This window comes from Hippopotamus amphibius, chromosome 3 (assembly GCF_030028045.1).
Source record: "Hippopotamus amphibius kiboko isolate mHipAmp2 chromosome 3, mHipAmp2.hap2, whole genome shotgun sequence".
In the NCBI taxonomy this organism is placed as follows: Eukaryota; Metazoa; Chordata; class Mammalia; order Artiodactyla; family Hippopotamidae; genus Hippopotamus; species Hippopotamus amphibius.
In genome coordinates this window covers 60,505,805-60,532,418 of record NC_080188.1, presented here as the reverse complement: position 1 = coordinate 60,532,418, position 26,614 = coordinate 60,505,805, and the positions used below count along the sequence as shown (strand labels likewise).

Genomic DNA, 26,614 nt, shown 5'->3' with positions numbered 1-26,614 from the left:
AGTCTCTGCCACTGTTGATTCCTAATTGGTATATCTTCCCCCACCTCCATATTAAACTTGATACCTCTTCTGGACACTCAAAAAATCTGGAATGTCCTAAGAGGTTCCTGAATGTGTAAATTTATAATTTTTCAGAATAGAGAGAAGTGGTGTGAGAACAAACTTTAAACTAGCTTAATCTCTGCAACAAAAGGCCCAAGAAGTTCACTTCCAATTCATATAGTTAGAAGAAGGCACTGGAATCATTTTGCACAGCTTCTTGCACAATCTCCCCCGTCCCTCTCCCTCACATACACACACACTCCCTCCCAGCCCTGCCATGTCTGTCTGTCTGCCTATGTCTGTCTGTATCTGTCTGTCTGCTGCTCTGTCTGTGACTGTGTCTGCTGTCTCTGTCTCTTTCTGTGTCTACCTCTCTTTGTCTGTCTCTGTCTGTTTCTGTCTCTCTGCGTGTCTCTCAGTCTCTGTCTCTCTCTCCATGCCCCTCTTAAGAATAACAAAGGCAAGTTTCTATTCCTTGTAGAATCATCATTCAGTGCTGGCAGTATCCTCAACAACTTGGTGGCCTGCATCTGGGGAGCCCTAACTCCAACTTGGAGCATCTACATTGCATCCTGTACTGTGTAACCACTTCTATAAGTTTTACATCCTTCACCATTCAGGAATATTTATATCTGTATGTATATAACTCCTCTTTTTAACCTCCTTATTTAAATGTTTTCATTTGGTAGGTCTAGTAGTCTCATTTCTTCTGACTAGTTTAAATGTGGGTGATACTTGTTGGATATCTAAAAGCAGAAGTAATAATTTAGCTAGAGAATGCTTAGAAGTTTCTGACCCTATAGCATTACATAGACCTGATAATTTCAACTCAGTAAACATAGCAGTTTTAAGGACTGCTATTTATAATGGTAGCTTCATTATAAATAAGAACGAGAGCTCTGAAGCACTATTCTTTGTCAAGTGATTTTGGGGAAATTTATAAACTTGTTTGCACCTCAACTTTTTGATCAGTAAAATGAAGATAACCACATAAAATTGCATCAAAGATGTTCTGAGGGTTAAGAAAATCTGGTACATGATAAACTTCCAATGTTATTATTATTACCATTCTTACCAATAATTAATAATTACCAATCTCAAAGATTATAATTTAGTGATTAAGATCTTACAAATTAACATCAATACACAACTGTCTTTATCATTTCAGAAATATATAAATGTCTGCCAAATAAAAAGTTCTCCCCCACGATGTTTAAAATTCTTCACTGAAACTGACAGACAGGCATTTCTAGGGGAGAGGTAGCTATCTTAGACTAGTCATTACTGTATTTGAGAACATGAGATGAATTTCTTCCAGGGCACGTCAGACTGAAGCTGAATCAGCAAACATATGTTTGAAAGATGGAATTAAAAGAAACAATGCAGGAAGAGATAAGAGGATTTAAAGGATCCCACATCTGCAGGCTGGGATGTACCATGGCTACTTTTGCTTAGGTCATAACTCTTCCAAGGATAGTTCCAGTTTATATTCTCAAAAGTTGGAGAACACATACTCTTGGAATTTAAATCCCAGTGCAGCCAACACTTTCAAGACTGATTGTTTGATTAAGAAGACTGTCCAGCTCACAAATGAGACCCCAGCTAACACAGAAAAGCAGAGGTTGTTGGAAAACAGCAATGTAGAGCAGCTGTTGGGGGTCAGGGAGTTCAAGGCAGCTTGCCCAAGATGACGAAATAATACCAAGATGCAGAGGTATCAGTGATAGGAATGAGAAAAAGAAAATTAGTAGAAGGATCAGGGAGAGACATTAAAGATGAAAAGAGTAAGGAACAAGGGATTTGTGCTAATGGGATTAGTAGTAATGGCAGCTGAATTCTCTCCCATTTGGCCGATTTGCCCTGAGGCTTAATAATGTGATTTAGGCATTCAATAAATTTGGCATTACATTAAGAGACTTTTTGTCACTCAGGCGGTGGTTGCAATGCATCTTTTTTTTTTTTTGCTCTTTTTTTTTAATTTAATTTTATTTTTTTTGGGGGGGGGGTACACCAGGTTCAATCATCTGTTTTTATACACATATCCCCGTATTCCATCCCTTCCTTGACTCCCCCCACCTTGAGTCCCCCCCACCCTCCCCGCCCCAGTCCTCTAAGGCATCTTCCATCCTCGAGTTGGACTCCCTTTGTTATACAACAACTTCCCACTGACTATTATACAGTTGGTAGTGTATATATGTCTGTGCTACTCTCTCGCTTCGTCTCAGTTTCCCCTTCACCCCAGCCCCCTCCCATACCTCGAGTTCTCCAGTCCATTCTCTGTATCTGCATCCTTGTTCTTGTCACTGAGTTCATCAGTACCATTTTTAGATTCCGTATATGTGAGTTACCATACAATATTTGTCCTTCTCTTTCTGACTTACTTCATTCTGTATGACAGATTGTAGTACTATCCACCTCATGACATATAGCTCCATCTCATCCCTTTTTATAGCTGAGTAATAATCCATTGTATATATATGCCACATCTTCTGTATCCATTCATTTGTTGATGGGCATTTCAGTTGCTTCCATGTCCTGGCTATTGTAAATAGTGCTGCAATAAACATTATGGTACAAGTTTCTTTTGGGATTATGGTTTTCTTTGGGTATATGCCCAGGAGTGGGATTATGGATCATATGGTAGTTCTATTTGTATTTTTTTTTTTTTTTTTTTTTTTTGGCACACGGGCTTAGTTGCTCCGAGGCATGTGGGATCTTCCTGGAGCTGGGATCGAACCCATGACCTCTGGATTGTCAGGCAGATTCTTAACCACTGCACCACCTAGGAAGCCCTGTAGTTTTTTAAGGAACCTCCAAATTGTTTTCCATAGTGGCTGGACCAACTTACAGTCCTACCAACAGTGCAGGAGAGTTGCCTTTTCTCCACACCCTCTCCAACATTTGTGTTTTCCAGATTTTCTGATGATGGCCGTTCTGACTGGTGTGAGGTGATACCTCATTGTGGCTTTGACTTGCATTTCTCTGATGATTGTGATGTTGAGCATCTTTTCATGTGTTTGTTGGCCATCTGTATGTCTTCTTTGGAGAAATGTCTATTTAGGTCTTCTGCCCATTTGTGGATTGGGTTATTTGCTTTTTTGGTATTAAGCTTCATGAGCTGCTTGTATATTTTGGAGGTTAATCCTTTGTCCATTGTTTCATAGGCAATTATTTTTTCCCATTCTGAGGGTTGCCTTCTAGTCTTGTTTATGGTTTCTTTCGCTGTGCAAAAGCTTTTAAGTTTCATGAGGTCCCATTTGTTTATTCTTGATTTTATTTCCATGATTCCAGGAGGTGGGTCAAAAAGCATCTTGCTTTGATGGATGTCATAGAGTGTTCTGCCTATGTTTTCCTCTAGGAGTTTTATAGTGTCTGGCCTTACATGTAGGTCTTTAATCCATTTGGAGTTTATTTTTGTGTATGGTGTTAGGAAGTGTTCTAAGTTCATTCTTTTACATGCTGCTGTCCAATTTTCCCAGCACCACTTATTGAAGAGGCTGTCTTTTTTCCATTGTATACTCGTGCCTCCTTTGTCAAAGATAAGGGGCCCATATGTGTTTGGGCTTACTTCTGAGTACTCTATTCTATTCCATTGATCTTCCTTTCTGTTTTTGTGCCAGTACCATACTGTCTTGATCACTATGGCCTTGTAGTATAGTTTGAAGTCAGGAAGGCTGATTCCACCAACTCCATTTTTCCTTCTCAAGATTGCTTTGGCTATTCGGGGTCTTTTGCGTTTCCATACAAATCGTAAGATTTCTTGCTCTAGTTCTGTGAAAAATGCCATTGGTACTTTGATCGGGATTGCATTGAATCTGTAAATTGCTTTGGGTAGTACAGACATTTTCACGATATTGATTCTTCCAATCCAGGAACATGGTATGTCCCTCCATCTGTTTGTGTCGTCTTTGATTTCTTTCATCAATGTCTTAAAGTTTTCTGCATACAATCTTTTGCCTCCTTAGGCAGGTTTATTCCTAGGTATTTTATTCTTTTGGTTGCAACGGTGAATGGGAGAGTGTCCTTAATTTCTCTTTCTGCTCTTCCGTTGTTAGTGTATAGGAATGCAAGAGATTTCTGTGCATTCATTTTGTATCCTGCTACTTTACTAAACTCATCAATTAGTGCTAGCAGTTTTCTGGTAGTGTCTTTAGGGTTTTCTATATATAATATCATGTCATCTGCAAAGAGTGACAATTTTGCTTCTTCTTTTCCAATTTGGATTCCTTTGATTTCTTTTTCTTCTCTGATTGCTGTGGCTAAAACTTCCAAAACTATGTTGAATAATAGTGGTGAGAGTGGACACCCTTGTCTTGTTCCTGTTCTTAGAGGGAATTCTTCCAGTTTTTCCCCATTGAGAACGATGTTGGCTTTTGGTTTTTCATATATGGCTTTTATTATGTTGAGGTAATTTCCTTCTATGCCCATTTTCTGGAGAGCTTTTATCATAAATGGATGTTGAACTTTGTCAAAAGCTTTTTCTGCATCTATTGAAATGATCATATGGTTTTTATCCTTCAAGTTGTTGATATGATGTATCACGTTGATTGATTTGCATATATTGACGAATCCTTGCATCCCAGGGATAAACCCCACTTGATCATGGTGTATAATTTTTTTACTGTGCTGTTGGAGTCTGTTAGCTTGTATTTTGTTGAGGATTTTTGCATCTCTATTCATCAGTGATATTGGTCTGTAGTTTTCTTTTTTTGTGACATCTTTGCCTGGTTTTGGTTTCAGGGTGATGGTAGCCTTGTAGAATGAGTTTGGGAGTGCTCTGCCTTCTGCAATATTTTGGAAGAGTTTGAGAAGGATAGGTGTTAGCTCTTCTCGAATTGTTTGATAGAATTTGCCCGTGAACCCATCTGGTCCTGGGCTTTTGTGTGTTGGGAGATTTTTAATCACTGCCTCAATTTCCGTGCTTGTGATTGGTCTGTTCATGGTTTCTATTTCTTCCTGGTTCAGTCTTGGAAGATTGTATTTTTCTAAGAATGTATCCATTTCTTCCAGATTATCCAATTGATTGGCATATAGTTGCTTGTAGTAGTCTCTCATGATGTTTTGTATTTCTGAGGTGTCTGTTGTGACTTCTCCTTTTTCATTTCCAATTCTGTTGATTTGCATCTTCTCCCTTTTTTTCTTGATGAGTCTGGCTAATGGTTTATCAATTTTGTTAATCTTCTCAAAGGACCAGCTTTTAGTTTTATTTATTTTTCTTATGGTTTCTTTCCTTTCTTTTTCATTTATTTCTGCTCTGATCTTTATGATTTCTTTCCTTCTGCTCACTTTGGGGTTTCTTTGGTCTTCTTTCTCTAGTTGCTTTAGGTGTAAGTTTAGGTTGTTTATTCGATCATTTTCTTGTTTCTTAAGGTAGGACTGTATTGCTATAAACTTCCCTCTTAGAACTGCTTTTGCTGCATCCCATAGGTTTTGGGTTGTTGTGTTTTCGTTGTCATTTGTTTCTAGATATTTTTTGATTTCCTCTTTGATTTCTTCAGTGATTCCTTGGTTGTTTAAGAGTGAATTGTTTAGTCTCCATGTGTTTGTATTTTTTGCAGTTTTTTTCCTGTAATTGATATCTAGTCTCATGGCATTGTGGTCTGAGAAGATGCTTGATATGATTTCAATTTTCTTGAATTTGCTGAGGTTTGATTTGTGACCCAAGATGTGATCTATCCTGGAAAATGTTCCATGTGCACTTGAGAAGAAAGTGTAGTCTGTCGTTTTTGGATGGAATGTCCTATAAATATCAATTAAGTCGAGATGGTCTAATGGGTCACTTAAAGCTTGTGTGTTATTTATTTTCTGTTTGGATGATCTGTCCATTGATGTAAGTGGGGTGTTCAAGTCTCCCACTATAATTGTGTTACTGTCGATGTCCCCTTTTATAGCTGTTAGCATTTGCCTTATGTATTGAGGTGGTCCTATATTAGGGGCATAGATGTTTACCATTGTGATATGTTCTTCTTGAATGGATCCCTTGATCATTATGCAGTGTCCTTCCTTGTCTCTTTTAAGAGTCTTTACTTTCAAGTCTAATGTGTCTGATATGAGTATTGCTACTCCAGCTTTCTTTTGACTTGCATTTGCATGGAATATCTTTTTCCATCCCTTTACTTTCAGTCTATATGTATCCCTTGGTCTGAAGTGGGTTTCTTGTAGGCAGCAGATAGAAGGGTCTTGTTTTTGGATCCATTCAGCCAGTCTGTGTCTTTTGGTTGGAGCATTGACTCCATTTACATTTAAAGTGATTATTGACATGTGTGTTCCTATTACCATTTTCTTAATTGTTTTGGGTTTGTATTTGTAGGTGTTTTCCTTTTCTTGTGTTTCCTACTTAGAGAAGTTCCTTTAGCACTTGTTGGAAGGCTGGTTTGGTGGTGCTGAATTCTCTTAACTTTTGCTTGTCTGGAAAGCTTTTGATTTCTCCCTCAAATCTGAATGAGATTCTTGCTGGGTAGAGTATTCTTGGCTGTAGGTTTCTCTCTTTCAGGACTTTCAGGATATCCTGCCATTCCCTTCTGGCCTGCAGAGTTTCTGTAGAAAGGTCAGCTGTTATCCTGATAGGTTTTCCCTTATATGTTGTTTGTTGCTTTCTCTTGCTGCTTTTAATATTTTTTCTTTGTGTTTAATTGTCATTAGTTTGATTAATATGTGTCTTGGTGTATTTCTCTTTGGGTTTATTCTGTATGGGACTCTCTGTGCTTCTTGGACTTGGTTAATTATTTCCTTTCCCATGTTGGGGAAGTTTTCCACTATAACCTCTTCAAAGATTTTCTCAGACCCTTTCTTGTTTTCTTCTTCTTCTGGGATGCCTATGTTTTGAATGTTGGTACGTTTAAGGTTATCACTGAGGTCTCTGAGACTGTCTTCTATTCTTTTTATTCTTTTTTCTTTTTCCTGCTCTGTGGCGTTTATTTCCCCCATTTTATCTTCCAACTCACTTATTCGTTCTTCTGCCTCAGTCATTCTGCTGGTTATAGCATCTAGAGTGTTTTTAATTTCAGTTATTTTGTTATCCATTGCTGTTTGTTTTTCAGAGTTCTTATGAACTGTTTCTTGTACTTTCTCTATTTTGTTATCGAGATTTTGTATCATTTTTACTATCATTACTCTGAATTCTTTTTCAGGCATTTTTCCTATTTCCTCCTCATTTATTTGGTTTTGTGGGGTTTTTTCCTGCTCCTTTGCCTGCATGGTGTTTCTTTGTTTCCTCATGATTGTCCAAACTTTTGGAGTTGCTTGTCCTGGTGCTAGAGGTGTTTATAGAAGACTGTCCAAGCCTCAGAGTTGAGTTAAACAAATACTAAGTCTAGGAAACACATACATGTATAAGACACACAATTACTGAATCGTTAGGACATAAGGCTCTAGAAAGACCTGACAGAACCCCAGTGTGCTATCAGATATTCAAAGAGAAACCCAACAGAAATTGACAACTGAAACAGAACAAATCAGAGACCAAAGCAAAAGCAAACAAACAAACAAACAAATAACACCCTACAGATACAAACATTAATCCAGGGAGATTTTGTAAGCTAGGATCAAATAAAGAAAAGAGCCAGAGTACCACCAGAGAGAATGGAGATTCTCAGAATGTAATTAGACAACTGTACTAAGAACTAAGATAAAGACAAAAGCCTAATATTAAATACCAAGGCAGTGCGTCATCTGGAGAATAGAGCAAGGAGTCTGAGCAGACCGCTAGTGTTGCTTATAAGTATGTTAAGATAAAATAAACTTAAAATGGCTGGAAGAAAGGGGAACAGAAGAGCATAATGTGGTTGGAAATATGCAAATAAAAAGAAAGGAATAGAAATGTATAAAAGATAGGGATGAAAGGAAAGTATGAGAGATATATTGTCCATACTACCAAAAACTTAGCTAGATATAGAAGTATATAAAAAGGCAAAAAAAAAAAAAAAAAGAATAAAAAATATCATTAAAAAATTATGTTATAAAACTTGTAGATCTCTTAGGGCTAAGATTGTACTTAATAAAAAAAAAAAAAAAAGAGAGAGAGAAAAAGAAAAAAAAAAAAAATCCAGAACTGATCCCAGAATGGACCAGTTCAATAGGCATTGATACTACTATTTCTGTTTCCTTAGCGTCTCAGCTGTAAGTGTCCTTCTCCTTGCCTTGGGTTTTTTTGCGTTATTCTGTGACCAGCAGAGGTTCCTTTATTGTTCGTCTATAAGCGTCGGTGTGTGGGGAGGGAGAGGGTACAATAGTGGCTCCTTCTCCTGGGAGTGAGTGAGCAGTGGCGCACTGTTGTTTCAGTCAGGCTTGGAGGTGCCTGTTGCAGAGGGACGCTGGTGGCTCAGGTGTAAACAGAAAGTCTTAGAGTTGGGCCTCTCTCGGGGTTTTTTTCTTTTTGATGCTGTTGTTGTTTTTTTTTCTCTCGGCAGCCTCCCTGTTGCTGGCGTTGCAAGGGGTTTTAATCTAGCCCCCCCCAGAGTGCCTGAGGGTGCTTGTTATCCCTGAGCGCCTTAGGTGGCCCACGGGCGTCTCTCCACTGCCTGTTGCACAGGTGCGGAAAGAGAGGGAGAGGCTATGCGCGCGGCTCCTCACCCCCGCCCGTGAGCCTGCAGCCTCCAGCCGCCATCATGGCCGGGCAGCTCTCAGGGATGGGCACTCCTCTCCGCGGACCTCCTCCCTCCTGTCCTCTCGGTCCGTCACCCTACCGGCAACAATGTTTCTCACCCTGAACCAGCTCTCCGGTTCCCACGCTCCCGCTCCCGGACCCTCCGTTCAGCCGCGGATCGATGTCTTGGTCCGGGAACGCGGAGCTGTGCTGAGGACCCTCTGTATGTTTCTCACTCCCTCCGTATGTTTCTCACTCCCTCCCGTCTGCCACAGCTCCGCTGCTTCACCCTCTTTGAGCTCTCGTAGATGCCTCCCTACCGGCTATGTCGGGCTCCCCACAGCCCTTTCTGGTGTCCGAGGCCGTCCGCTGGTGTTCAGCTGGTTCTCTGTGGGAATGACTGCGTCCTTCCGTGCATTCCCAATGCATCTGTGGAGAGGGATGCACTCCACGTCTCTCTACTTCGCCGCCATCTTTTCTCCTGTATTCGCAATGCATCTTTTACCACTGACCACGGTTTTTTCAAGAACTATCTCCTACCATTGTCATCTTTTCATCAACTCAATTATTGTCCAACACACTCTAAATAGTGCCCTTGGAGCTAAAAATGCTTCTTAGGAAAATATTTAATATTCTCTAAGGAATGAAAAAATACCACTAAATGTGAAATGAATTTGGCAAAAATACAATGTACTTGCAGCTAAACTGCCCAAAATCCTAAAAGAATTTCTGACTCACAGAATCACAACAGGTGCTTTACACAGAACAGGTCAAAGGGCAATTATATTTCACTTATAATATTAATTCTTGAAGTCAATAAATTCTATAAATAAACAATTTATCAATAATTATGATTTTTAACTTCAATTATATATTTTCAACAGCCCTCAATGTTCAGAAATATAAAATTACATGCCGGCTAATACATCTTCCTTCCCATTTCTTTCAGCAGGTGCTCTCTTCCCCGTTTGTTTTGGTGATGATACTGTATTAGTGAGATTACTGCAATCATGTGATGATGCTTTAAAGTACAAACGCACTGCAATTTGTCAAAGTCTCATGGTCACTAATTCCCTCTGAGAAAAAGATTATGTGACTGTTGTATTATAATTTCTTGAATGATGTCATCTAAGAAGTATATTATCCCCTTAGTTCTTTATTATAATGCAGAACTAGACAAAATGAGTTTATGCTTTTAGTATGCTTAAGGCATACATTAAAAATATAAAAGTTCTAGCTCTGTTGTAATGGAATTTGAAGGACAAACATACAGGATGATGTACAGAGGATGACATAAATTCTCATTTTTTTATTTTACAAGTATGTCATTGAGACATCCTCTATATCACAAACTATGTTTCAAAAATTGTCCTTCTGTTTCTGCACTTTTCTTCAATATATAAAATGCTGAAACCTCTTATCTTTAAAAAAATTTCCTGGTCTTGAGTCCACCCTCACTCCCTCTTCATCTTTTTACCTTCAAGCTCAGTTTTTACAAAGTGCAGTTCACACTTACTCTGTCATATTTTCCAGTTATTCTTCAGTAAAAATTATCAGAAAATATTTCAAGCAAAAATTTAAAACAGAATACACTTATGAACTCATTAAGCAGTTTTATCATACTTTAGTGTGTTTTTCTGTTTCTTTAGTTTTTTTTTTTTTTTAATAGAAATAGAGATACTGTTGAAGTCCTCTGTACAGCTGTCCAATTTTGCTTTCTTTTCTACCTGGAGTTAATCACTAATATAATTTGATGCTTACTTTACCAGGAGTCTTTTATAATTTTTATACACATGTATATGACTACAAACAAGATTTATATGAATTATATCACATTATATGCCTCCCCTCAACATGGGTACGTCTTCTTACACCTAAATGTGCTATTCTTTCACATTATTTTCTTGAGTCATCACATCTTGCTTTAATTTGTCAATAAATAACCTTGGAGAACTTACTATATGGCACACACCACGCTGTGCAAAATCCTTCTTAATGTTCTTTGCATGGTTTCAGTACCACCTGTGGGCTTACAACTTACAAGTCCATTGCACTGACCTTTCCTCTGGGCTGCAGTCATCTGTGTCTATCTGCATTTGGATAGAGCTACCTGAAGCTCTCTCAGACATTTAAAAATAAACATGATGAACACATCAGCCTCCTCCATTCTGTTGCTGGCTCTGCCTCTTCATTTTTGAGTATCAGAAATGGCTTCACGTGTCACCCAGACACTTTAGGTATTAGAGGTCACCTTATATTCCTCTCTAACTAGTCACCAATCTCTGATGATTTTAACTCTTAAATCTTACATGCATCTCCACTCTCCAACTGTGCTGTTAAGGCTCTTGCCAACTTTCTGCATTATTTCAGTCTCTTTATATGTTTAATTTCACCCTATAGCCTTCAGATATAACCCACCTGAAAGAGGAAATGGCTTCAAATAGTTTCCATATCATGAAGCTAAAACACTTCACTATGACAGGCTGACAGAAGGCTCTCTGCTAACTGGCATCTGCCTCTTTCCCAGCTTCATCTCTACCACTCTCCACCTCACACTTCTTTCCATTAACACTGATGTATTTTTAGTTCCCCCTGTATATCTGGCTATTTTGGAACAGCGTAGATTTGCAATTCATTCTTCCTGAAAAAACCCTCAGACTTTCTTCACTTGTCTTTTATTCATCCTTCAGGGGTCCTTTGTTCTTAGTGTAGGCAGAATTCCTGTTTTTCCCCCTTCTTATAACCCTTTATGCAACCCAAGTACACTATTCCTGGTATTCTGTAGATGTCCAAATCCATATTACTGACAAATGAACTGCATTTAAATGTACTATCTTTAGTGACAATGCTTATTTTGGAAATAAAGTTTTATGGGGTTTTTTAATAAAAAGTTCGTTGTCTGTCATTGATAACTCTACTGACATACGTAAATGATTTTTAGTTGTCTCCAACAACTTACTGTTGTCAAGAATGATACTGATAGATTAAAAATTAACTATCCTTGAACCTTACATGGTAAGTAGTCAGACAGTCAGATCTTACATGGTCAGATAGTCAAACATTAAACTATCCTTGAATCTTACAGTGCTAGGACCATGAGTTCAGGAGTCAGGTTTCAGGGGTTAAAATTCTAACTTTAGTACTTACTACATTTGTGTGATAAGAAAGTTACTTTATCTCTTAAGGCCTCAGTTTTCTCCTCAGTTAAGTTGGGATGATAATAGAAACTAAGCTATTGCTATACAGAGTTTTTATAAATAAGAAGTGAGATTATGTAAACACTTGATAAACACTTTATACTATTTGTGTTACTCTTCAATTCATGGCTAAACTTTATTTCCTAATACTTCACTGAGAAATCGCATATTCTATTCCTAAGTAAAATTGTTCTATTCATTTTCAGGGGGAGGACTGTCTGTTATTTTCAGTATTAATGTTAGGCTTGAATTTTAGAATGAATTACAAAAAAGTTACTCAGTGCTTTCTCTGGCATAAACAAGTAAAATAAGCAGCATTCATTCTTTAATGATTAGATAGAGCTCAAGTTACAAAAGCACTGGCTCGTTCAACATTAATTCTTTAAGTAAACCTTCTCAATTTCTTCTAAATTCCTAGTTTTTAAAGCATTTCACATATTAGTGCATTTAATTATCAGAACAGTTCTGTGACATAGAACTTATATTGCTATTATATTCAGTATGATATATACATATCAATCCTTATTTTGATCTAGCAATCCCACTCCTGGGCATATATCCAGAAAAATAAAAACTCTGACTGGAAAAGATACATGAGCCCCAATGTTCATAGCAGCACTATTTACAATAGCCAAGACATGGAAGCAACTTAAATGTCCATCAACAGATGAATGGATAAAGAAAATATACACACACACGCAGGAATATTACTCAGCCATAAAGAAGAATGAAATAATGCCATTTGCAGCAACATGGATGGACCTAGAGATTATCATATTAAGTGAAGTAAGACTGAGAAAGACAAATATCATATGATATCACTTATATGTGGAATCTAAAGAAATGATGCAAATGTACTTATTTACAAAACAAAGACAGACTCACAGATGTAGAAAAATTTATGATTACCAACGGGGAAAGGTGGGAGGGATAAATTAGGAGTTTGGGATTAATAGATATACACTACCATATATAAAATAGAGAAATGACAATGACCTACTGTACAACACAGGGAACTATATTAATATCTTGTAATAGCTTATAATGGATAAAAATCTGAAAAAGAATAAAATATATATATAACTATACATATAACTGAAAGTAATACAACACTGTAAATCAACTATACTTTAATAAGGAAAAAGTAGCAAAAAAAATAAAGATACTTGAATTGTATAGATACTTCATAATAATTTCAAATGATTAAGTGATGAAACCATAAATCTCATAATGGAAGCAAAGAATCATAGGGGGATCAAGATGATGGAGTAAGAGGATGTGGAGTTCACCTCTCCCCACAAATACATCAAAAATGCATCTACATGTGGAACAATTCTCATGGAAAACTAACTGGAAGTTGGCAAAAGAACTCCTACACAACCAAGGTTATCAGAGAAATTCCCATGTAATCAGGGATAAAGGAGAAAAAAACAGCATCGGGTCAGGACCTGTATTTCTGGGAAGGAATAAGAAGAAAAGGAAGATGGCACAGGCAGACACTTGCCCTGGGGAGTAAGCAGGTCAAGCCACAGACTGGGTGTCCCAATCCCAGGGTCTTATGTGAAGGAGACAGCACTCTTGGCTGCCGGAAGAACCACTGGGACAGATAGAAAGTCTGGATAAGCCTAGACTCCACTCTGCCTCACCACAATTCCCAAACTGAGCTGGGCAAACACCCTGGCCCCTCTCAATCCATGCCACAGCTTGGCACCGGATCTAGGGCAGACAGGTACTGAGAAAAGACTCCATCTATGGACACAGATGGTTCAGGAGTCTAAGGTGTGGTCCAGGTTGGGCAGTGGTAGCCATTGTTGGCACTTACTCAAACTGCACCACAGAAGCAACCCAGACCTCTGAAAGCAGCATATATGTACCACAACGCCCTGACCTGTGACTTCTAGTCCAAGCCAAGTAAATGCTCCAACCCACCCATTCCATGCCACAACCTTGCACTAAATCTGGGAAGACCACAACAGGGAAAAAGACACGATATTGGGTTTTCTCAGGGCAGAGCCACAGATGCTCACATAGGCAGTGCATCAGACCACTGTAAGAACATGAGCCTCACTTACTTCAGCACTCCCCTCCTTTAGGGCAAGGGCAAAGTATATGGAGAAAAGCAAAATCACACCTTTAAAGGAAACAGAGTCAGCTTGAGCCCAACCCTCAGGCTTCCACTCCAACAACTTGGAAGAAGACCCCAATCCTGACAGGGCAGCCACTACCACTGAGTGGAGAGGAAGTCCCATCTCACACCATATGCAAGTTCTAGTTCCTCCAACACCAGCCACACCCGCTATCAAGGTGATAGTGGCCAGTGAGGAAAGTCATAGCTAATGCCCACATCAAATCCAGCCCTCCCACCAAAGACAATGGACACCCAGTCTATAAAGGGACATTTTCACATAAAAACACCTCTTCAAGACCAAAACAGACAACTGTTTCACCCTAATTGATAGAGATAGAGAAAATTAAGCAATATGAAAAGGCAGAGGAACTACTCCCAGTTGAAAGAGCAAGAGAAAACTCCCGAAAAAAAATAAATGAAACAATCAGTCTACCAGATACCATGTTCAAAAAGGTGGTAAGAAAAATGCTACCTGAATTAAGAGAATTGATCTAAACACAGAGCATGGTAAAAAGGAATTAGAAATTATAAAGAATACCTAATCAAAAAAATAGTTACTTTCTCAGATAAAAAGTACCATAGGGTTTCCTTGGTGGCGCAGCGGTTAAGAATCTGCCTGCCAACGCAGGGAACACGGGTTCAATCCCTGGGCTGGGAAGATCCCACATGCTGTAGAACAACTAAGCCCATGTGCCACAATTATTGAGCCTGTGCTCCAGAGCCTGCAAGCCACAACTACTGAGCTCACATGCTGCAGCTACTGAAGCCCACACACCTAAAGCCTGTGCTCCGCAACAAGAGAGGCCACCACAATGTGAAGCCAGCACACAGCAACAAAGAGTAGCCCCCACTCACTGCAACTAGAGAAAACCCACGTGCAGCCACGAAGACCCAATGCAGCCAAAAATAAAATAATAAAATAAATATTTTTAAAAAAAATACCATAGAAGCAATGAAAAGCTGACTAAACAACACAGAAGAATGCATAAGTGATTGTGAAGATAGAATAATGGAAATCATCCAATCGGAAGAGTAGACAGAAAGACAAATGGGAAGAAAAAAATGAAAAGAAAGAAAGGAAAGAAAAGTAATACAGGAGATTTATAGGATGATACAAAATACGCCAACATCTACATTTTAGGGGTTCCAGAAGAAGAAAGAGAGAAGTGGATCAAAAATGTATTTGAAGCAATTATGGCTGAAAATGTCCCAAACCTAAAGCAGGAAATAGATATCCAAAGTACAGGAAGCACATAGGGCCTCAAACAAGATGAACCCAAGTAGACCCACACTAAGACATACCATAAGTAAAATGACAAAAATTAAAGATAAAAATAATTCTAAAAACAGCAAGAGAAAAACAAAGTCATATACAAGGGAACCCCTACAGGGCTATCAGTTGATTTCTCTGCAGAAATTTTGTAGGCCAGAAGAGAGTAACATGATATATTCAAAGTCCTAAAGGGAAAAATCTGCAACCTAAGGTAGTTTAGCCAGCAAGATTATTATTTAGAGTAGAAGGAGAGATAAGGATTTCTTAGATAAGCAAAATTTTATAAAATTCAGCACTACTAAACTTACCCTAAAAGAAATGTTGAGGGTCTTTCTAAATGGAAAAGAAGAATCTATATGAAAGGGAAAATCCAAATAGGAATGGCACATATATAGTAAGAATTGAAGATCACTTAAGTAAGCCAGGATGTAGATTGAAAAAAAAAAAAAACTGTAGAAAAAACTATAATTACAACAAACAGGAAAGGGATAAGCATGATGACGTAAAATATGACATCAAAAACACAAAATGTGAGGGACTGGAATAAAAAAGGTAGATCTTGTAGAATGTGAACCTGAATGACTATCAGTCACACATATAATTATGGGTCAACATGTATGAATCCCATGGAAAGTAGAAGTCAAAAATCTACAAGAGATATGCAAAAACCCAAAAGAAAGGAACCCATGCATGCTAGAAAAGAAAATCAAACTACAATGGGAATAAATGAACAAAAAAGAACTACAAAAACAACTGAAAAGCATGGAATAATATGGCAATAAGTTCATACTTAATTTTTACATTAAATGTTAATGAACTAAATGCTCTGATCAAAAGACAAGAATGGCTGACTGGATTAGAAATAAAAAAGACCATTCAATATGCTGCCTGCAAGAGACTTACTTCAGGGTGAAAGACACACACAGACTGGAAGTGAGGGTATGGAAAGAGATGCAAACAAATGATGCAAAAGTGGGGATAGAAATACTCATATTAGAAAAAATAGACTTTAAAATGAAGGCTGTAACAAAGACATTTTCCTAAAGACGACATGCAGATAGCTAATAGGTACATGAAAATGTGCTCAACACTACTATTAGAGAAATGCAAGTCAAACCCATAATGAGGTATCACCTCACATCTGTCAGAATGGCTATTATCAAAAAGTCCACAAATGACAAATGTTGGTGAGGACGTGGAGAAAAGGGAACCCTAGTATACTCTTGGTGGGAATATAAATTGGTCTAGCCACTATGAAAAACAGTATGGCGGTTCCTCAGAAAACTAAAAATAGAACTACCATATGATCTAGTAATTCCACTCCTGGGTACATATCTGAAATACATGAAAACACTAAGTTGAAAAGACACATGTACTCCAGTGCTCAGACCACTATTTATAATATCCAAGACATGGAAGCAACCCAAGTGTTCATCAACAGATGACTGAATTAAGAAGGTATGGTATACATATACATAATGGAATATTACTCAGCCATAAAAATTAATGATAAACTGCTATGTGCAGCAATACAGGTGGACCTAGAGAATATTATGCTTAGTGAAATAAGTCAGATAAAGACAAATGCAATATGATATCACTTACATGTGGAATCTAAAAAATACAAATGCATGTGTATATTGTGTTGGCCAAAAAATTTGCTTGTTATGGAAAAACCCAAGCAAACTTTTTGTCCAACCAATACAAACAGAAACAGATTAACAGATATAGAAAACAAACTAAAAGAAAGAGGGAAGTGGGGAGGGACCAATTAGGGGTATGGGATTAATAGTTACAAACTACTATACATAAAATAGATAAGCAACAAGGACTTACTGTAAAGCACAGAGGATTATACCATTATCTTATAATAACCTATAATGGAATATAATCTGCAAAAATACTGACTCACTATGCTGTACCTCTGAAACTAAAAATATTGTAAATCAATTATATTTCAATTTTAAAAAGTTGTAAAGAATCTAACAAATACCATTAAAAAATGGCTTCTGGAGTAAAGATTTTTGAGCAACATTGATAAAAATATATGTAATAGTAACTATAATTAGGTAAATTCATAGTTTCAATATTTTGTAATTAATAATTTACTTATTTGAAGTTCTCACAAAAGCCTTACTTTTTAACTGCAAAAATAATGTTAAAACCATTTATTTATTCTTGGAATTAGAAATTGCCACTAAGTGATAAATATCAAAAACCGGCTTAGTTTCAATCAACAGTTCTAATTGAAAAATCAAACAGCGAAATTTAATAAATTTAACAGTTGTTCCCTCACAGATTTATATTACTGCAGAAACATACTGAGTCACAATGAAGCGTAAGATTATAAAATGTCTAATTTTAAATAAAAACAAAACCATTAAAATATCCTCTGTGTCCTATGGAATATGCCAATGCTTCTTTTAAAATATGTTTGTACTATTTATTCCCAAAGACACATCTGAATCCACACAAAATGGAACACACCTGGAACCCCTTAAAGCATGACGGTAACAAGAAGCAAATCACAGCTGCTAAAATCAAGGTCTCTTACAAGCAGCCCTTGCAGGACCTTCTTGACTAACAGTTCACAGAGGCCTCATCATAACTCCTGTGTTATTAGTGTCTTTTGTTGCATACTTAAGATCAGACCTTATCTCAATGTTGGGCAACACCCTGCTATCTGGAAGTCCCTTGCCCAATGCTACAACTCCTTCAACTATCACCTTTTCCGGGCCTGAAGTTCCCACACTAGTCATTTTATTCGGACAATGAAGAGTTCATTAAAATGAAAACATGAGAAAGGATTTTAATTCTCTTTAACTGGGATGCTTAAACACCTAGGAATTAGCCCTGCTACGCCAATGAAGGATTTTAGGCAGTGACTATGTGACAGGATACATTCTCTAACACACTGTATGATCAGGACAAAAAAGCACTATGGAGAAAGCAAAATGTGTGGAGGTAATACCATTGAGGACATACGGAAGAAGAATCCTTTTATTGAAAGCATCATTCTGGGTTATGTCTGGAAGGAAATGAAATGGCCATTTCAGTTCTAAGAAAATGCCAATAGTAGTGAAAATGCCAATACTAGCATGGTACTCTAAATGCTTCACAATTACTAATTTACTTAATTCTTAGAACTATTAGGTATTATTCTAGGTCTCACATTAGAAATTTGAGGTACAGATGACTTACTATATCTTAGTCAAGGTCACAGAACTACTAAGCGGCATAGCTGAGATTCAAACCCATAACTTCCATCTTCAGAGTATATATGCATCTCCATTGAGGAAAGAGTAATATCTTGAGAGCTTTTAATACATATTTAAGGGTAAGAGGAACCCCAAAGTAAAATGTAAATACAAAGTTAGAAGCCATTACAAGACTTGGATTTCTCTATTATAAATGTCATATTGTTTTCAATTGATTACTCTTTCTTCCAGGTGTCAGGCAAGGTGACATGGGGTGAGGTGAGACAGATTACTGCTACTGCTGAAATCAACTCCAGAAATACTGTCTGAAGGAGAGCTGGGGAAAGATCAGAGATTAGGAGCAGAGAACATGTCCTGACCTCCTTAAGGCAATGAAGGCTGCACTGAACAACTTCTAACTTGTAGTCCCAAACTCTGATTAAATCAGTAACTTTAAGCAGAGAAAGGTCTTCATCTATATGTCATGAGGCAGTTATGCATGGTCAACCAGAAATGAGTTTTTGACTGTAGAAATACCAATATATTTTGTCTGGAAAACAAAATCTCTTTAAAACTCAGCTTCTACCATCATAAAAAATGTATTGGATTAGAATGATGATACAATTCTTCACAGTATATGTTAATTAGGTACACAGAGAAATGGAGAGCTGAAGAAGAAATGAATGATATGTGAGCCAAACAAGCTTCTACTCTGGCTGTTAAAATAACTCTAATACGAGATAAAAGAAATTCTATGAGGGAGACTCTACAATAAAGTTCTGTGGATACCCCAATAAAGGAAGAGTTCATTTTGATAAAGAATTTAGGATTGCTCTAGGAAGAGACAGTAATGGAACTGTGTTGAAAGCAAGAAGAGTATTTAAAATATCATCTAAGAAAATACACACACATACACACACAGGCTAGATCAGAGTGTGTAATTGAGCATAGCTTAGTGATACATGGATGAGATTGGACTGGGCTCCAAATGTCATACTAAGGGAATTACACATTAGGGACAACTAATATTTCTGAACCTAGAGATGATGATTAGATAGATGATGTTGAGAACAAATTCTCTTAGATAACTTTTGGTTCTCATTCATCTTTAAAATTCCATGATTTTATGGCTAATAAGAAAGTAACAGTTACAATTTTTAATATCTTGAAATATCATAGTATTAACCTATTGCACTAATTCCTTTTATGAGGGTTTTGTTACCAACACAAAATTTGGGAGACATTCTTTTCTGATCATAAGTGATAGAAGTATTTTAACTTATTAACTGCTTGTTTTGACAATAATACTTAGGGCTAACTGCTGCGAGCTAGAACACCCTTGGAGTTACAATAGTTTTAAAATTGAGTTTCTGTTGTAATGAATGATACTCTTAGTAGTATTATATCAATTCTCTTAGCTACAGACTTTCAGAGTACAAACACAATGAGTGAAGAGACTGCTTTTCTGGTCTTTTAATTGAGTGGGGGCGGGGGGGGGGGTTCCTGGGTAGAAGGTGAGAATAAAGGCAACCATTCTGGTCTTTCTTTTCTGCTAACTGCCTTCCCTGTGCAGATTTAATAATGTTTTAAGTTTGAAAAGAAACCGGCAAAGCTATCAAAATAGAAGTAAACAACACTCTCAAAGCACAATATTCATGATTTTTTAAATGTGCTATTGTAAACACTGTCATGAGATTAAGAATTTATAGAGTTGCTTTTCATAAGTGAAACACTATTGCAATAATCTACTCCGTTTTCTTTTATTTTGGTTACATTCCATTAAACTATATTCTGCAGGATGCTTTTTAATATGCCCAAAGAAAATTTGCAAATGACTAGGCTTCATGTGCATTGACCTTCGCTCTTCTTTTGAATCTGCAGTATGGCTCATTTTAGTCAAGCTGTTGAAACATTTGTGGTATAATGCATCAAATTAAAGCAACCAGCTGTGATGTTTAAGCAAAAAGTTTATGATCTACAACTACGTAATACCTTAGGGAATAATTGATATTGTATGTAACTGCACTACAGTGACATGCAAGACGTGTTACAAAATACCTATAAAATGTCATATATTTTATTGTATTAAGCCATTTGGACTTCGGATTTAAAAAGAACACCATCATTTATCCAAAATTGTATATCAGAGGATAAATGAATAGAATTCTGCATCATTCTCTAAATATAGATGAGATGTGAAGTAATTTATTCTCATGTGTCAGAAGAGAGGTCTTTTGTTTTATCCACCATTGTTTATAATGAAATTCTTCCATTATTTACAGAGACATTCTAGAATTTGGAAATGTCATTAACCATGAGGCTCAATTCTGTTTATCAAGTTCCTCGTTGTATGAAAGCGAAGGCATTTAATAACCACCAAGACAAAAGGATATTCATTTATCAAGTCCCCTTTTGTTCAACAGTCTCACAGCACAATTGTTCAAGTGGCTCAGCTGATACAGGCTGCTCCATGCCATAGATCATTAGAGAACAAGATCTTGAAAAACACTATATGGACACACACACACACACACACACACACACACACACACATACACACAGAGCTTTCGGTGGGGAGGGAGGCACTGGGTTTTCTAAGTGCCTAAATATGATGAGCCAAGGAAAAACAAAGGGTAAGGTATTTCCTTTAAAGACTATCAACTGATGAAACTAGAGTCAGCTATAAGCATTTGTTAATTTTTATGGCACTTTTAGATAATGATATTAATAGGTACTTAAGAAAGTTAAGTGACTTTCCTAAGTTCTCTGGGGGTGGTAGCAGCTGGTATGATCTAGATCATTTGATGACCTGGCCAAAGGCCTCAATCTATAAGGCTAGTATTAAAATAGAAACCCCATGGCAAGATTTCTTTACAGAAAGAAAATCTTTTACGGTTGAGACACACAAAATATTTTCACAAGAATAAGGAAAAAAGGGAACAATTAAAATAACTTTAGAGGTTTGCTACATAGCCACTAGCTTTATATGCTTATTTTAAAAACTTTATCTACAAACACAAATCATCGAAGGGTTTGTATCTGAAGAATTTATATAATTACGTCGTAAGAAAATATTCTTGTAACTTTAAATATATTACCTAAAGCTGTGTCTAGAGATAAGTGGAAGTGTTAAGAGGAAAAAAATGCTTCAACAGCAACTTTAGGGAGACGGAAACATTATTTAATACCTCTGACTAGGTATATAGTTAACTTTTAAGTTGAAGATAGAAGGAAAGTCAAATGTGAAGGAATCAATCAGTTTTCACTATACAAGCATTCTCTTTCACCTTAAAAACAAATGAAAGAAGGCTAAAAACTAAATTATTAACATCCTTAGTAGCATAGCACTATATGTAATTATTTTCTTACATTTTTAAAAATAGAATTAAAATAAAACCAATTATTAACTAAGGCAGCCAATTATCAAATAAATCTGAAATATGGCAACAGCCCATTGCAACTCTGAATGCCAGCTGTCACTATTAGGGGCAGAAAGAATATAAGAGATCCAGTATAAGAAGGTCAAGGGATTCCAACTTTTACCTTAATATTTGCTATTTGATGCCAAATGTTTGCTTTAACAGTTCCATTGCCATTTTTTTCTTTTCCGAGAAATGTATTCATATGTCTCTATTTTGGCAGGTAACATTCATTTTATTTAGATAGTCTTAGTACCTAATATTATCTGTGCATATGCAACATGATTATTGGTCAAGGGGAATAATAAATCATGCAAGGTCTAATAAAATTAAAGTCATGATCTGAGCATCAGAATATTAGTTTTTTTGCCATTAGAGATCTGCATGGGATATTAAAGGTAAATATCATTTTAAAGGCTTTGGTTCAGTATTAACAAGAATGTATACACTAAAAATGAAAAGAGCTTGAAAGAGCTTTTAAGGAAATTTGAGTCCTAGTTAGAGAATATGGAAATCACAACAAACATTTAATATTTTTTTTAGTATTTGTCAAAATTTTAGACAACTATGTTACACAGAAGGACTACAGCAAGGAAGTTACAAAGAAGTTTATAATCAAGAGCTGTTGTTTACAGTTTGAATTAAGAAGAAATTATTCCATGTCTATTATATGCAGAGGATTTATTTAAGCCCTGTGGGAAAGACAAAGGCATAAACATATACTCTACTTCAGAGGCGTGCCATTTAAAGAGGTAAAAATAACACGATTCAATAATGATCAGTATAACTATACAACCATAAAATTTGTTGCTAAATTACAGAAGTGAAAGACCAACGAAGGCTGCGATTAATCACTTAAGGTTTTATAGAAACTGAACCATACTGACCAAACTTTTCATCCATTAATACAACATGAAACCACAGAAATTGCTGTATAAAATAGTAACTTCTTTTTCTTGAAGAAAATTCTCAGTATTCCTGAGTCTATTTGAAAATGTATGTGTGTGTGTGTATACATACATTGTTAAAATTTCAGCCATTTCCAAATGAAGTGACATGCTCAGTTAAAGCACCTTCACCCACCATCTCTCTTACAGTGACATGAAAATCTCAACGTATAAATTTGCTTAAGTCTAACTTTCTATTCTTTGCTATTAATTTACCACATGAAGTTTCATGTCTTTATTTGCTCATTAAAACTCAAAACACTCTTTACTTTCCAATAAAAACCAATGATTTCATTACTATTAAGTAGGCTAGTGTTCCAGCCAGAAATGCCTCCTTGTGTTTAAAAGAGGCTGTAGGATACAATAAAAATAATAAATGCAATGGAATATCACTCAGCCATAAAAAGGAACAACACTGAGTCATTTGTACAGATGTGGATGGACCTAGAGTCTGCCATACAGAATGAAGTAAATCAGAAAGAGAAAAACAAACATTGTATATTAACACATGTACGTGGAATCTAAATAAATGTTACAAATGAACCTATTTGCAGGACAGGAATAGAGACTCAGACATAGGGAACGATGTGTGGTCAAGGGTTGTGGGGGTGAACTGGGAGACTGGAACAGACATATGTGCATTGCTATGTGTAAAACAGGTGGCTAGTGGGAGCCTGCTGTATAGCACACAGAGTTCAGCTCAGTGCTCTGTGGTGACCTAGATGGATGGGATGGGGGAGGGTGGGAGGGAGGTCCAAGAGGGAGGGGATATATGTATATGTATAGCTGATTCACTTTATTGTACAGCAGAAACTAACACAACATTGTAAAGCAATTATATCCCCATTAAAAAAAATTAACCTAATAAAGGTATCTGGAATTTAGGTCTATTTAAATGTAAAAATTTAAAAGATGGGACAATTCAAATGATATATAAACAAAATATGAAATGTGACTATAAACTTAGAAACTAGTTTTCAAAAATTAAAAAAAATTAATTTTGATTGGGCATTTGGAGTACAAAATTTTTGTATTCCTACAGGTTATAGTAATAAAATCCATAGTTAATAAATTTATTAAAAGAATTTAAGTATTTATAAACATTTCAAAGCTGTACACTTAATTCAGTTTCTTTGTTCCTTATTGTGGTGTTGCTGTACGAGGGGTATAATACTACTAAGGTATTCTGAGGTTTGGTTGTGAATTGCCTGTTAAGTCTCTCAGATATTGGTAACAGTAAGCCATCAAAAGTATTCTAGCTGGGAAAAAATATGCTGAATAGAATTCAGTGGCAGTGGAATGCTGTGTAATTGGAAGAACCCTGGCTAACTTAGTGTTCCAAGTGAGAAAAAAATGGGGAAGTGAGAATGGTATTCATTCTATGCAAACTCTGATTAGCTACAGGGCATCTTAAGAAACTGCATGTCTATAGCCTCTCTAACTATTAGCAAATTTTTTATGTAGTAGATTCAACTTTTTAGGCAACAAATATACATTTGATGGGTTTCCTTAAGAAAAATAAAAGATATTTGAAACGGTGGGAGGGGATCAATAATTTGATTCCAAATTGTGGGTGCAGATTTTCGCTATTACCTGTACAAACAATCTCACTTCTCTTTTATGTTAATTTTCTTCCACATGTAGACACCCTATTCTGGAAAGGGAGTATAAAGACCTTTTATAAAATAAGATTAATGCCTCTTTGCCTTTGTAATTTGCTTCCTTGCTTCAACTACTAACTCATTTATAACATGCTCAAATATTTTTTCAAAGCTAATTAGTCACATTAGTAAATGGTTCCCAATTATCCACAGTTTTATAAGGTGAACATCACTAAGCATTGGGAAGGAGAAGAGGCAAGGTAGGGCTCAAGGAGAAAGAATGGGAAGGTAAGAAGGTGGTCTGTGTATGAAGATGAGGACATAAAGAAAAGTAAGATAAAGTTGCATTGATGCTGCTTTTTTAATTGTCCCCTAGAACTTGCATTAAATGTATGACTTCAGTGTCTTTCATACACAAATGATTATGAGAGCTGTGTACAGAGGAAAAAATAAAAATAAAAAGAGGTGGGTATGAAGCTAGAAAGAGAATTTAAATCACTCTACTACTGATGTACCATATGTCTACTAGCTGCCTAGACAGACACTGACAGCGAATTGCCGGCAAAGATATGAGATACATCAGAGTATGAAGGTATACATTTTAAAATCTTAGGTGTTATGTTTGTCAGACTGTTGCAGTCACATGACTTCCTAACTTGCAATTAGAATGAATTAATGTTCAACTGGAGGTGAAATTATCTTTCACCACTTCAAAGGTCAGCTCTAACCAAATAAAACTATATCAAATTGAAATAAAATAACCTTAAAGTAAATTCTAAAGAGACTTTTTGACATTATCTTCCTTATTCTCTATCTTTAATCATAACTATAGCAAAGGCATTTGGTTTTTGAGTAAGTAACAGGATACTTTCTAGCCTATTCCTCCAGCATACGTCTATGAACCTGGGCAACTGACTTGTCTGTATTATAATTACTATGTCCATAAAATAACATCTATTTTACATGATTTCACAAAGAGAAGAATATACTGGAGTCATCAAAATGAGAAATTGTTGCTTAGATTAAAAATAAAATAAAATCTAGGGTCTTAAAACTTCAAAATATTTTATGTCAAAGGGAAAAATGTATCTTTTAATATTTAATAGGACTTCTTAAGTGGCACAGTGGTTAAGAATTTGCCTGCCAGTGCAGGGGACATGGGTTCAAGCCCTGCTCTGGGAAGATTCCACATGCCACGAAGCAACTAAGCCCATGTGCCACAACTGTTGAGCCTGGGCTCTAGAGCCCGTGAGCCACAACTATTGAGCCCGTGTGCCTCAACCTGAAGCCCACGCACCTAGAGCCCGTGCTACACAACAAGAGAAGCCATGGCAATGAGGAGCCCATGTACCACAATGAAGAGTAGTCCCTACTCACAGCAACTAGAGAAAGCCTGTGTGCAGCAACGAAGACCCAACACAGCCAATAAGTAAAAATGAATAAATAAATTTATTAAAAAAATTTTTAATAGCCAAAATCTTTTGAGAATACCTAGCCCAGGTCATAGAAGTGTGTCATTAATTACAAGTCTTTTGTAATATAGTCTATGTGACGATATCAGTTGTATCTATAGCATACAAGAGTGTTGAACATGCCACAAACAGGTATCCCATCTGACCTGTCACAGATTAGGTCCACACAGTTACTAGGCCAGATATTATGCCTTGGTTGTGGGAACAGCAATGATTAGGAAGAAAGCACCACTGCCCTCAGATTTTCAGGGAGTGTTACTGCACCAATAGATGTTTTCACTTGGAACCCAAATCGAATTTTTCTTTTTCTGACAAAAATTATGGATAAAAGAGTCTGTTTATCACAGAGGCATATAGTACACAAGCATAGGACACTTCAGTTAGCAAACAAAAATGGCAGCATTAAGCAAGTGCACTGAAATCAAGGCAAAGGAGGAAATATGGTAAGCGAACAAGTTTGTGGGGAAAATGGGAAGAAGCAAGCCTGTGAAAAACATTAGTGGGGTCAACTAGAAGTTCACAAGTAGAAAATGAAGACTAAGATCCCTGATACAGGAAAGTGATATCCCAACACAGATCACTGTGGGAGAGAAAATTTCACTAGAATTTTCACAACATAGGAAGAAGTCTGGTCCAGATGAGATTCTTTTGTTCACCTAAGTGCAAAAACACATTCACTGGTGCTTTAATGACAAAGGATTGTTACACGGAACTACAATTCTGCTACTCAGAGTAAGCAAAATATATGCATCGA

The 26,614-nt window shown here is 36.7% G+C and overlaps 1 protein-coding gene across 2 annotated transcripts in view; it reads right to left on the bottom strand.

Annotated features, from left to right (window-relative positions):
* CCSER1 (coiled-coil serine rich protein 1) overlaps window positions 1-26,614 on the bottom strand; it is a 1,304,443-nt gene that overhangs the window by 628,658 nt on the left and 649,171 nt on the right. The gene's annotated exons all lie outside the window — the stretch shown is intronic.